Consider the following 14,955-nt stretch of genomic DNA (forward strand, 5'->3'; position numbering starts at 1 on the left):
TTAAAGTGGAAAAGTTAAATAGGGTATATATTAACACAGAATAGCATTTGGCAATAAATAGGAATGATGTATTGATACACAGCACATAAATGAATCTTGAAAACATCAAGCTAAATGAAAGAAATCAGATACAAAAACCACATATTATGGGACTCCATTTACATGAATATCCAGAATAGGAAAATCCACAGAGGCAGAAAGTGGAATAGTGATTATGAATATACTGGTAACCTTTGGATTATATACTTTAAATGGGTGAATTGTATGGGATCACTCATTATTGTTTTGATCTACTCTTGCAGACCCCTTTTTTATATAAAATATTGTAATAACAAGCGTAGTCATAAGTTAAAAAAAAAAATTCTTTCAGAATCGAGGCTCAATTGGCAAGTGCGTAAAAGGCATAGAGTAGAAATCACTAAAGAACAAGACTCCCTACTTCCAGAGAAGTTAATTAGAAAAGGCAATATAAATATCTTACAGAAATCTAGAGTATGTCTCTGAGGGAAGAGAACCATAAATTCTAGTTGGAATCTCAGCTGTTAGGGTTTGCCAAATCAATCAGTAGATACCATGCATATACTTAAAATGGGCAGAGAGAAGAATAGCAGGTGCTGACAACAGGAAGTCATGTGTTAAACCAAGAGAGATCACGCAACAGGCACTGCAGTACTCACTCATGGAAGTTGTGCTCTCAACACAGTAGTAGTTACTTCCTGAGGCCAAGGCAAGATTTTGCTTTTGCAGGCACCAATCATTAACAAAGTAGCCATGGGCAGACAAAAGATATCTGATTACTAGGTTACAGTTCAACTTAATATGTAGGTTAATTGCTAGACACTGTTACCTAATTTATCTATTTATCAAGTGATATTGTAGTTTTATTTCCATTACTATATGAAACTAAGTTGTTATCACTCAGGAGACAAAGTTTAGTTATTTTAGACAGAAATGTGTCTGTCAGTGGTCTAAAATGGCAAATAATCAAGCTACCTAACTGTAAAAATATTCAGAACATTGATAAGTTATGAGTTGCCTGATGCACAAAAGGGGTACTGCAGTCTGAAATAAAATAATAATCACTGAGCTATACCTCATGTCCAAATGTGCCTGATATGTTTTGTACTGTCATTTGGGCATCCGTTGACCCAGAGATAGATATGCTTCCCATTTTGGTTTTTAGCATATCACTGAAGACAATGAGGGTTAAATACAAGTGAAAGAACATTTTAGGTCAAATTATTGTACTTATTTACTCAAAAGAATATAATAAATCCTTAGCAAATACAACTTTGATTGCTGAAGCTGAGATTCTGTACACATATAGGAGTTCAAAAGATCAAAGTGAGAACTATTGCTTCATCACTGCCATATGATGCTGATATAAGCGATAAAGAGGAGCTAAATGTGATTCCCCCCATTTTTTTTTTTTTTTAGTTCTTCTAGTTTTTAATTTTATGAGTTCCTAGCAAACTAGAGTCTTCTGGGAAAGTACTACTTCATTTTAATGGAAATATGGAAATGAAAATAAAGTTATAAAAATTTTATACAACACACACACACACACTGGGAAATAGCTCATAATTCTCCATCATCCAGCAATCAGCTTTAGACTTCATTTTTTGTCCTAAGATTTTAGGTTCAGATTCTCAAAGGAAATATTTCTCAATTTTTATATCTATAATTTTCTTTAAAAAATTATAAGGTAACTTTATTATTGCACTTTTGCATTTCAGGAAAAATAAAGAATGGTATCCATTCAAACCTCTGTCCCATAAAAAAGAAATCTAGTAACAATAACTGGAAAGAACTACTGAGCATGTTGGAGAGCTAAGATAAAGTTTATAATGAGAGCCATGAAAAGCATTGGAAAGCTGTCATCATTTGCTAATACATTCTACAATGACTGCTTAAAAGCAAGTACAATTTTTTTCTTAAATCATATCTCATGTCACTCCTGATATATCATTTTAGCTACCTTCTGTGGTTGTGCTTATTCTACTGCGATTGAATCATATTTGCTTTCACTTTATAGAAGTGTGACAGTCCTGGGGAGGAAACAGTCAGGGTAGCAATAATACAATAGAGATAAGGAAGACAGTTGTATTTCAACTCATTTTATTCTGATTCCCATATTTTGGAAATAGTTCCCTCCAACCTGACAGAAGCTATGCTGCAGGGCAGGATCAATTTGCTTTCTAAGTTATATTTAATTATTAGCTTTCCCTCTTAGTTGGGAGGAGAATGCACAATGGTAGAATTGGCATTCAGTTGGAACTTAAATTTTCCAAGGAGGAAAAAAAACACATAATCTGCTTTTCCATTCTCTGTGATTAATTTCTGGAATAGGAGATGTGAAGGAACCTGAGTGATGCTGTGCTCATCAAGCTGTGGTCAGCATCTGCTTCAAAGTAGTTAGTAACTTTGCAACCAGATTTCTGTAGGTGTCACTTGTGTGCAATGATGCAGAGGGAAAATATGAGGAAGATGAAAAGGAAATGATTAATGTAGTTTATGTTTCAAATTCCATGACAGTTTAATAATGTGTAGTTATGATGTATTTTGACAAGAAAGCTATTTAATAATCATTAAACAAATTTGCCATTCCCTATTAAGAGCAGACAATGTTATAACATATTGCCTAATTCCTTGTTAAATTCAATATAAATTATATAACAGATTTTATATATATAGCTAAAGAGGAAGATCCCTTTAGTTTAGTTTCCTAGGAAAATAAACATCTTTAGGGAAAACTGACTTTCAGGTTATAACTGAAAGCTTGATTTTTTTGTTCAAAATTATCATTCAAAGATGGTGAAATAAAATGAATATTGTTTCACTGTGGTGTTTTTCAGGAAAATACTTGTTAAATACAATATTCAAATTTGCAACCTACAATATATTCGTTCTCAAAGTCATTAAAAATTTCCTATGACTTAAGTTCAGGTATTGCTAGTGCTGGATGGAAATGGGCAGAGAAGGAGAGGGCAGAGGCTCAAGTGCCTGGCTCTCCCCACTGTTCTCCTCCTCACCACTGCCCAGGTATCAGCTAAACATGCTCTTTGTAGGTGGGATTAGGTGGCTGTTTTCCTGTTGAGTAAAGCGTGGAGGCTCTTCTCATCTCTGTGTATCTGCAAAGGTAAAGAGGCTTCTGGACCAGAAAACAGATATTCCTTTGCATCCCAGTAGATGATCAAATATATTAAATTACATCTGATATTTAGAATTATAAAAACATGTGCTTGATTGCAGGGAAATTCAAGAGAAGAAAATCACCCTAAAAGAAGACATCCACATTTGTAGCCAGGTTTAGCACAAGTTTAGTCAAGTTATTCAAAAGAAGCACATGACTCTGAACACATACTTGACTGCACATGTCATTGTAATTGTTAAAAACATTGCTTATGTTTTGTGAGCTTGGGGTTGGTTTTGACATTGTTCTATATATTTTTATATTTCATGTTCTTATATTTTTCAATATTGTCTAGACTTTCATATGACTCAAATGAGAAAAAATATGTTGGAGAAAAAGAATTATAGTTGAAATGGTTATATGGTATATAAAGAAAAATTAAAGACCAAATAAATTTAATGGCATGAAATATGTTGAATATTTGCTGCATGAAAAGTTTAGTTAGAATGAATCAAATCACATTATAGAGCTCCCTTTACATTTAATAGAAAATAATTGTAGAGGATATCAAATAAACAGATGAAGAGATTTTTTTTTTCTTATGACCAATCAGCTCAGTGTTTGTTTAAATGAAAAATAATATTCTATTTCTAAAGTGTGTCCATTTAAGGTTAAAACATAATATCAGATGATTATATGAATCTATAATGTCATATTCATAATTTTGAATATTCCTAGCTAAAATAATCTTATGCTACATGTGAAGTTAAGAATTGTTACAGTACTTTGAGATTACTCATGGAGTTGAACATGTCTGAGCAAATTTGTGAACTGCATAGTTTAAATATGCAGATCATGAGGAACTTCTGAGAATTACTCAGATTTTCCCTTCCCTTTTACTAGAAAAGGACAGTACCAAAAATCTTACTGATATTTGAAACACTATAATGTGCTTCCAGATTTCCTTCTAAAATTTATTTCTGTCAGCCATCTATATTTTCTTGCCTTGCTTTCTCCAGAGTTTTCTCATGGATGTTCCTTAATTTTTATCTAGCTATCAAATTAATATCTGCTAAGACTTAACAGTACAAATACTATAAGTCTTCCCTAAACTGCCTCCTTACCAAATTTATTAAGGCACAAATTGTTAAATGACATTTCCTGGTTTCTAGATTTTCATTTATTAGAACTTTCTCAGAGGAATTATATTATAATATAAATATATGAAATCAATGTATCGTACACCTTAAAATTACATAATGTTGTATGATAAATATATCTCAGTTTTAAAAAGTTATCAACATTTAACTTTAAATATGCATAATTGTTCCCCAGCTCTAGAGGTCAATAGTCTGGCACATAGGCTTAGCTGCTTCACAGCATGCGGGATCTTCCCAGGTCAGGGATCAAACCAATGTACCCTGCATTGGCAGGCACAATTCTTTACCACTGAGACTCAAGGGAAGCCCTTGGGCTGATTTTTAATGTGCGGCCAGTCTTGCAAACCACTGGCCATTTTCAAACATTAGGACTTCTTTAGAAGCAAAGGGTAAGAACTAGAAAAATCTTGATAACTGGATTTGCATTAATTTATGGTATCAAGGAGTTGCACTTCTTCAAAGGAGAGCCTCAACTATGATTAACAATTTAGATAAGAAAACCTGTCAGAGTTAGCAGAGAGAACTAAGCTTCCTTAGCAACAAAAGGAAGAGGTGAAAATGGACACTTGCTGAGAAGCCCGGGGGAAGTGTAAAATGGAGAGGAGTAAATGCCTTTTTCTCTCATCTCCTGATAGAAGGCTATAAAATACTACAATATACTTAGATTATAATTGTAGAAATTTAGGATGATGAGGCAGTTTTAACCCTGTGCTAATATTCTCTGAAAATAAATAGTATCCTGGAATAGCAACATAATATATGCAAAACACACTTATGTCTTATTTTGGCATGAATTATTTAGATGATCACTGCAATGCTCTACTCATTTAGCCTGAAATTAAGTATGATTTCAGTCTTAGGCTAAACATTAAGGAATTACATTTGCACCGAAAACAAAATGACTTTGTCCTGCATGTCAGTCCCATCCCCTTTCATTCTACCCTCAGACTCATTATGTCCCAAATTATATTTTAGAGATACTATTAGGATCTTTGTATTCAAAATGCCTTCTCCATCATTGGAGAATGATTAGAATTTGATGACAGACAGGCTAGTATTTCTTTTCTCAAACAATTTCCATATGGCAATCAAGCAAGAAGATAAGGGTTTCCATTTTGCTAACATGTTTGACTAAATATATTGAATACTTTCCTGTTGTAAACACCCGAAATACTGGGTGAAAACACTAGAAAACAAATATTTTAAATATAGAGCTGAACTTTAAGTAAAGAGAATATCTATGGTTCAGATTGATGAAGAGATGGAAGAGTAGAGTGGTAAATTTATAAACTGATGTTGCAGCTTTACTGTTCAGAAGCAGGAAAAAATTAAAAAATTAATTTAGTAGCTTGGTTCCAGTGTCCACATCAGAATAGAAGATGAAGTGGGGATGCTGGTAATGAGTTGCAACTGAGTCTTCCCTCTAAACTTGGGATCCACAAAGTGATCAGTTGTCAATGAAGTGATGGAATTAAAAATAGTCCTCCCACCAGCAACTAAGATAAACCAAAACCTTTTTTAAAACTTATTATTATTATGACACAGTCTCTGTCAGTCAGTTCAGTCACCCAGTCATGTCTGACTCTTTGAGACCCCATGAACCACAGCACGCCAGGCCTCCCTGTCCATCACCAACTCCTGGAGTCCACTCAAACCCATGTCCATTGTGTCGGTGATGCCATCCAGCCATCTCATCCTCCATTGTCCCCTTCTCCTACCCTCAATCTTTCCCAGCATCAGGGTCTTTTCAAATGAGTCAGCTCTCTGCATCAGGTGGCCAAAATATTGGAGTTTCAGCTTCAACATCAGTCCATACAATGAACACCCAGGACTGATCTCCTTTAGGATGGACTCGGTAGGATCTCCTTGCAGTCCAAGGGGCTGTCAAGAGTCTTCTCCAACACCACAGTTCAAAAGCATCAATTCTTCGGCGCTCAGCTTTCTTTATAGTCCAACTCTCACATCCATACATGACTACTGGAAAAACCATAGCCTTGACTAGACGGACCTTTGTTGGCAAAGTAATGTCTCTGCTTTTTAATATGCTATCTAGGTTGGTCATAACTTTCCTTGCAAGGAGCAAGTGTCTTTTAATATCATGGCTGCAATCACCATCTGCAGTGATTTTGGAGCCCAGAAAAATAAAGTCAGCACTGTTTACACTGTTTCCCCATCCATTTGCCATGACGTGATGGGACCAGATGCCATGGTCTTCGTTTTCTGATTGTTGAGCTTTAAGCCAACTTTTTCACTCTCTTCTTTCACTTTCATCAAGAGGCTTTTTAGGCTTCCTGCCATAAGGGTGGTGTCATCTGCATATCTGAGGTTATTGATATTTCTCACAGCAATCTTGATTCCAGCTTGTGCTTCCTCCAGCCCAGCATTTCTCATGATGTACTCTGCATATAAGATAAATAAGCAGGGTGACAATATACAGCCTTGATGTACTCCTTTTCCTATTTGGAACCAGTCTGTTGTTCCATGTCCAGTTCTAACTGTTGCTTCCTGACCTGCATACAGATTTCTCAAGAGGTAGGTCAGGTGGTCTAGTATTCCCATCTTTTTCAGAATTTTCCACAGTTTATTGTGATCCACACAATCAAAGTTTTTGGCACAGTCAATACAGTAGAAATAGATGTTTTTCTGGAACTCTCTTGCTTTTTCGATGATCCAGCGGATGTTGGCAATTTGACCTCTGGTTCCTCTGCCTTTTCTAAAACCAGCTTGAACATCTGGAAGTTCACGGTTCACATATTACTGAAGCCTGGCTTGGGGAATTTTGAGCATTACTTTAGTAGCATGTGAGATGAGTGCAATTGTGTGGTAGTTTGAGCCTTCTTTGGCTCTACCTTTCTTTGGGATTGGAATGAAAACTGACCTTTTCCAGTCCTGTGGCCACTACTGAGTTTTCCAGATTTGCTGGCATATTGAGTGCAGCACTTTCACAGCATCATCTTTCAGGATTTGAAATAGGTCAACTGGAATTCCATCACCTCCATTAGCTTTGTAGAGATGCTTCCTAAGGCCCACTTGACCTCACATTCCAGGATGTCCGGCTCTAGGTGAGTGGGAGTGATCACACTTTCATGATTATCTGGGTTGTGAAGCCTCTTTTATGAAGGTATTGGTCCCATTCATGAGAGTTCCATTGTCATGACCTAATCACCTTGGGCATTAGGTTTTTAACATATGGGTTTGGGGAGGACACAAATGTTCAGACCTAAGCCTGGGAAATATTACGTGGGTGGACAATTACCTATCTAAGTATTGTGTTAATAAAAGGAGAATGTGGATATTGAGGAAACAAATTGTAGGTTCTGACACAATGTTAAAAAAACAAAGACCCTTCCCAAGAGACCATTAACAAACATAAAGGGTTGAGGATTTTACATAGGCTAAAGCGAGTTTGAGACAGAAAAAAGATGGAAAAAGGAGATAAAATAGGATAGATGGAATGGGGAAAGGATAGGAACTATGAATTTCTTTTAAAAATGGTAAATAGTATGAATCTTAATTTTGTGAAGCACACTGAATCTGGGGCAAGATAAAACAAAATTACACATTGATATATTGTAGTAAAACCAGATATAAAGAAGACTTTTAAAATCAACATAAGTACCCCCTAAGGAAAAAGAGTTTATATTGTTTTTTAAAAAATCTGCATTTCAATGAATTGCTGTGCTTAAAGGGAACTAAATAAATCTCTAAGCATCCCTTGAATAAATAACCTAACAAACATACAAAAAAATGACCTGAATCCTAAGAAAGAGTCAAGGAACAGTAAACTGCCTTCAAGACACAAAGGAAAAGGTAGACAGAGCTAGTCTGAGATAAATGCTGCTGTTAGCATTGTGCTCTAAGACTAAGCCAGAGAGAGCTGATCTCGGAACCAGACAGTATGTTAGGAAGCCTGGTCGCAGTTCTTACAAAATCAAACTCCTAGGAGAAATAATTTCTTATACCTTCTGGTGAAACATTGATTTTAGACTATCCAAAGATTCAGATTAAATAAATCAAGCCATAGTGAATGAAGTGTCAGAAGCAACAAGTATTTAGATTCCTAATGGCATCAGATATTGGAATGATTTTAGAAATTGAATGTAGAATGATCAGATATAAAATGTTTAAGCAAATAATAGGTGGGTCACAAAATCAGTAAACTACAAAATGTTATCAAGAATGAGCAAATATATGACACTGCTCTAGTCAAGATAAATAGCAGGGACTGGAGTTTTCTATAAACATATAGAGAACTTAGAAAATGTATCAGCCAAATGCTTTCAGATATAGGATAATGGGCAACATAGGATTGTAGCCCAAGGGAAAAAGAAACAGGCAAGATGAGCCCCATGATCTGCCTGGAAGCATTTTCCAAACTGTGCTGCAGAAGGCTGAGTGCTCACATGATCTCACTGAGTTTCAGAGATCAGAGTAAGGGGATCCTGAGGTACCTGGAATATGGCATCTGTAAAGCAGATTACCAAAGAAAAAGAAATACCTGGAGGAGAAGATTCAGGAACACACAAAGAAGCCTCTTTTCGTCTGTTACTAAACACTAAGTTGTACTTGTTTGGAAGAAATTCAAGAAGCTGGGAGCTTTTAGGTGAATAATTTCTAGAGCTCAAACAGGGCTGCTGCTGTTTGCTTTCAAACCAGCCAGTATATCCAGTGGAAACATCAGAGGAGTCATGCCTTAGTATCTCAGTTAAAGTAATCCTTAAGTAAAGAATCCTCTAAACCTACCCTAAAAAGCTTAAAAGTATCAACCTGACAATAATCCTAACCTTAGATCTAACCCAGCAAATAGGCAGCTAGAGAAAAATAACACGTTATTTACTGAGGAGTCAAAATAAGAATATTAGCACATTTTGCATCTGAAACACTATCATCCAGAAAATAAAGAAACTGAATTTTTAATACATTAAAATTTTAGGAGGACTTTTGTAGAAATTGACAAGCTGATTCTAAAATTTCTATGTAATGCAAAGAATCTAGAATAGTCAAAGTGAATTTAAAAATGAAGAGCAATGTTGAAGAACACACAGTTCCTGGTTTTAAGATGTTTGATAGGTAACAGTGGATATGTAAATTAGTGAAAGAGAATGTAATCCAGAAATGTATGCAAAAAATATGTATTCAGTTGGTTTTTATCATATTTGCTAATGTAATTTAACGAGGATGAGATGAAGTGAAGTGAAGTCACTCAGTCGTGTCCGACTCTTTGTGACCCCATGGACTACGTGTAGCCTACCAGGTTCCTTTGTCCATGGGATTTTCCAGGCAATAGTACTGGAGTGGATTGCCATTTGAGGTGGTAAATGGTAAATTGAACAACTGAATACTAATAGAGAAGATAAATTAATCTCTCTCCTGTACAATAAAGAATAAGGGCTGCCAAATTAGTGAAACTTAGGAGTTCAATGGTTTGGGGCATCAGGGGACATCTAAAAGTATAGGAGAAATGATTCCTTATTGCACTGCTCACAATCAGGAAGGAAGCCCAATATTAGATAGAATTTTTGGATATAGGAGGCAGCATATTCTACATCTGTGGATGCTGCTCCAACCCATATATTAGATGTTATAAATGTTCACATTCATCAGTGTACACTAACTCTGGAAGAAGAATTAAAGTACTAAAAAACAAACAAACAAAAAAGTCCCTTGGTTCCCAGAGTGACTTGCTCAGTTGACAGTAACCTCAAAGTGCTGGCATGATGGGCATGTGAAAATGGGAACTATGGTGGTATGAAGGAGTCTATGCATGCTTTCCAGGTATAGGCTCCCTATCTCCAACACCAGTATGTTTATTGCCACTGCATGATATCCAGACATACAGAGACAAACACCAAATTCTCTCATAGCCTAATAGCACCATTCTGCATGGAGAGCAATCAGTCACATGGTACAACAATGACATGGGCAGTTAACATTTCCAATGAGGTGCTTAGCTCAGACACGAGACCATACAAAGATGTCATGTCATTTTCTAGGATTTGTAATTATTCTAAATCAAAAACCTAATGCAGTTTTGTTTTCTCAATAGTTAGAATACATGAGTCAAAAATCAAGATCTTAAAATAGGAATAATTCAACATCACCCCAGTTATTTAACAAAGGTAGAATGCAGTGGGCCCTGGGACAAACTTAAGCTATGACTTTTTCCTGAGTACTTTGGGCAATTTTTTTCCAAGGAGCCAGGTGAGAAGTTCACCATACTGGAGATACTAGTCAATCTTAACTTCAGGAAGAGGTAGAGCTCTTGTACAAGCTAAGATCATGGCATCTGGTCCAATCGCTTCATGGCAAACAGATGGGGAAACAATGAAAACAGTGGGAGACTTTATTTTCTTGGACTCCAAAATCACTGCAGATGGTGACTGCAGCCATGAATTAAAAGACGCTTACTCCTTGGAAGAAAAGTTATGACCAACCTAGACAGCATATTCAAAAGCAGAGACGTTACCAACAAAGGTTTGTCTAGTCAAAGCTATGATTTTCCCAGTAGTCATGTATGGATATGAGAGTTGGACTATAAAGAAAGCTGAGCACTGAAGAATTGATGCTTTTGAACTGTGTGTTGGAGAAGATTCTTTAGAGTCCCTTGGACTGCAAGGAGATCCAATCAATTCATCCTAAAGGAAATTAGTACTGAATATTCATTGGAAGGACTGCTGCTAAACCTGAAACTCTAATACTTTGGCCACCTGATGCAAAGAACTAACTCATTGGAAAAGACCCTGATGCTGGGAAAGATTGAGGGCAGGAGGAGAAGGGGACGACAGAAGGTGAGATGGTAGGATGGCATCACCAACTCAATGGACGTGAGTTTGAGCAAGCTCCAGGTGTTGGTGATGGACAGGGAAGCCTAGTGCGCTGAAGTCCATAGGGTTGCAAAGAGTCAGACACAATTGAGCAACTGAACTGATCCACTTGAGTGTCTCTCACTGTCCAATATTGAGAGTAAATGCAATAATACAGCAGCTGGTGCCTGAGAAGGCATAGTGACTAAGGTTATAGAAGCCTCATGAATGAAGGTCTGAGTTATCCAAAGTTAGGTCATAGAAACCAACAGAGATGCTATTTAAGACTGAAGGAAATGGAAATCCGTAGTTAAGCAATGTGTTTCAGCTTGGGTGGCTATCATGCAGTATTGTAGACTGAGTGGCTTACATAGTAAACATTTATTTTTCATAGTTCTGGAGGCTGCAAGTCCAAGATCAAGATGCTGGCAGATTCAGTTCCTGGTGAGGGGCCTTGTGTTGCAGATAGTTTGAATAAACTTCTTGCTATGTCCTCATAAGATGAAGGTCGGATCTAATAGAGAGAAAGAGCACAAGAGGGCGCTGGTCTCTCTTCCTTTTCTTATAATGACAGTGACCCCATCATGGAGGCCCTACCCTCATTACCTTATCTAAACTTAATTATCCCCCAAAGGTGCCTACTCCAAATACCATCAGGTTGGGGTTAGAGCTTCAACATATGAATTTTGGGGAGAAACATACATTCAGTCCATGATAAGGAGGGTGATATTGAGTATCAGTCACAGCTTGGAGATCTGCTACACAGTTGGTAGCTGTGGTTTTTTTCTCCCATGAGTTTCCGATAGGAAAATTAGTAAATAAATAAAACAGAAGCACACCAGAGTTAGGGAGAAGCTGCTACTCCTAACACATGTGTGGAAGTGGGTTTGAATAGAATTTAAAAATGGGCATTTTAAGTTCCAAAGTGGACTTGTGCTTTAACACCTATTTACTTAGCTATTATTCTGTGAGCTCACAGAGTGCTGTTGCCTGGTGGAACTGTCTTTCTGGAAGTTCTTCTCCCTTCCCTGAAGCACAATTGTGTTTTGTTGTTGTTCAGTCACTAGATCATGTCCAACTCTTTGCGACCCTATGGACTGCAGCACATCAGTTCTCCCCTGTCCTTCACTAACTCCCAGAGTTTGCTCAAATTCATGTCGATTGACTCGGTTATGCTGTCTAACCATTTCATCCTCTGCTGCCCCCTTCTCCTTTTGCTTTCACTCTTTCCCAGCGTCAGGGTCTTTTCCAGTTGCAGATGCTGCTAAGTCACTTCAGTCGTGTCCGATTCTGTGACCCGGTAGACGGCAGCCCACCAGGCTCCTCCGTCCCTGGGATTCTCCAGGCAAAAACACTGGAGTGGGTTGCCATTTCCTTCTCCAATGCATGAAACTGAAAAGTGGAAGTGAAGTCGCTCAGTTGTGTCCGACTCTTAGCGACCCCATGGACTGCAGCCCACCAGGCTCCTCCATCCACGGGATTTTCCAGGCAAGAGTACTGGAGTGGGTGTTGTGGATGCAAGGGTATAAAGTCCCGGCTCAGTCCCATTATCTCAGAAGAACTTTAAAATGCTATTTGAAACTCTCTGTGGAGTACCCTGAAGGTTTTTTGTAAAAGAACCATAACCCACCTCCTTTGTCTTTTAATTCTTTCCCTTCTCCTGCAGCAGTTAATTCTAAGAATACTGCCTAATAAACCTCCTGTGCTAAATTTCACTGTAGTCTGCTTCCCAAAGAGCATGACCTGCAACATCAAAAACTTGAAAACAAATATGCAAAAGTGAGACTTAACAAAACAACAAATTCCTTCTTTGAAATGATTAACCGAAGTGACAGACCTTAAGCAAGACTGATCAACAAATCCAGAAAACATAAATTTAAAATATCAGGAAAAGAAAGGGGATATCACTGCAGATCTTGAAAATGTGAAAACTGCAATAAGAAGATATTATCAACAACTTTATCCCACCAAAAAATTAAGTTTTGATGATGAGGACATATTTCTTGAAGATCACAATTTAGCAAAATAGATATTAGAAGAAATAGAACCATAAAAACTTTGCTGAAAAATTTGAAAGCAGAGAAATTGAAAAAATACATAGACAAACATAACTTTCCAAATTTTGCAAAGAATAATTGAAATGCCTTTAAGTAATAGATCCAGAATTTAAAGATCTTTCCACAAAGAAAATTATAGTTTCAATGGTTTTATGGTGAAGTCTACCAAAATGTTAAAGAATAAATCATTTAAATTCTGTATAAAACACCATTGGCTATAAAATGAAAGAAAGAATGCTTTCTGAATCCTTTTTGAGTCCACCTAGTATAATACTGATATAAGTTTCAGGTGATAACATGCTAAAAGAAAATTATAAACTTAGAAAATCCTATAATAAAATGTAGAAAAATCTAATTAGCAGAGAATCAAAACAGTGATAGGATAGTTTGATATTAGAAAATCAATTAATATAATTAATAATATGACAGATTAAAGAGAAATATCACTTAATAGCTGAAGAAAATGCAATGATAAATCCTTAATCTGATAAACAATAACTAACAACTAGAGTAGTATGATTCTTAATGGTGAAACATTAGAAACATTTCCTTTAATACCACAAATATGACAAAGATGCAGAATGTCCCTACTTCAAATTAACATGGTGATAGAAGTCCTAATCTCTGTGGAAATATAATAGAAAAGAATGACAAACAAAAGGCTTGATGAGGAAGAAAACATGAGCCACACATAAAATTCTCTCTATGTAATTATTATATTATTGTCACGGTTCTATAATTGCTTTGTCCTCCTCTGTTACTCTTACTTCTACTGATCTGGAAACTTGTGTATGAGCAAAAGAGTTATGTTTAGGGTGAGGCAAGTAAAGCATTTATCTCAGCCCAAAATATGAGGGAGCACCAAAATAATCCAGCAGTTAAATAACATTTTTAATGCAATATTTTAAAAGTCAATGCCAAAAAATATCTATGGTAAACATAATTATAAGTAAAGAAAGATTATCATTGGTTTAAGACCCTGTGTTGGGTGGAAAGAATAGTTTTTATTTTATTTTATTAAAGAATTATTTCTAACAAGTAGCTGGTTTCCTGGCAGGGCTACATTTCTGTCATATCGCATGGAGTGGGTTATGAGGATGGACAGTAGCATAGGAGCAACTGGGCAATGTATGGCTTTATATCTAGTTACAAATGTCTTGTTATAGAGCTTTTATTAACTTTCTTCCATGGAAAAAAGTGAAATTCGTTGATGCTTCGGATAAGGGCATATTAGGGGGCACAGTTATGCTTCTGCCCCAGGATCAGACATGGCTCACATGGCACTGGTGAAGAGCTTTATTCTTTTTGTGTAGTCTGGGTTTCCCCAGTTCTGATCTACCATCATGATCCCTCTGTTAGATTATGATGACCTAGATTTATTGGACTTCATTCCTTCCCCCAGACTGTCCTTCTGCAGTGGCCTCTGGGGGTTCCTTTCCTCACCTGGACTTTGAGTACAGAAGGGCAGACTCATTGAGAATTATAAAGAGGGAAAAAAATTTCTGTAGTACTTCACATTTCCATGTTATATCACCTTACTTCTGTCAGACTAATGTCTGCTCCTAGGTTCTGTCTTGTCACAACAAAGATTTGGAGTAACAGACATTAAAGCCCTTGGCGCATCACAGCTCTCAGGTCTTGGACAGACTGTGTTATAGCTCTCAGGTCTCAAATGGACCGTTATAGCTCTTAGACAGATTAGTGTTACAGTTCCATGTTGCAGCTCTATTTTATTTAGAAAATAGCAGGAAAATCCATCCTTGAGGCATGAGGGCATGCCGACCCAAAGACGTGAAAAGAAG

This window comes from Budorcas taxicolor, chromosome 10 (assembly GCF_023091745.1).
Source record: "Budorcas taxicolor isolate Tak-1 chromosome 10, Takin1.1, whole genome shotgun sequence".
In the NCBI taxonomy this organism is placed as follows: Eukaryota; Metazoa; Chordata; class Mammalia; order Artiodactyla; family Bovidae; genus Budorcas; species Budorcas taxicolor.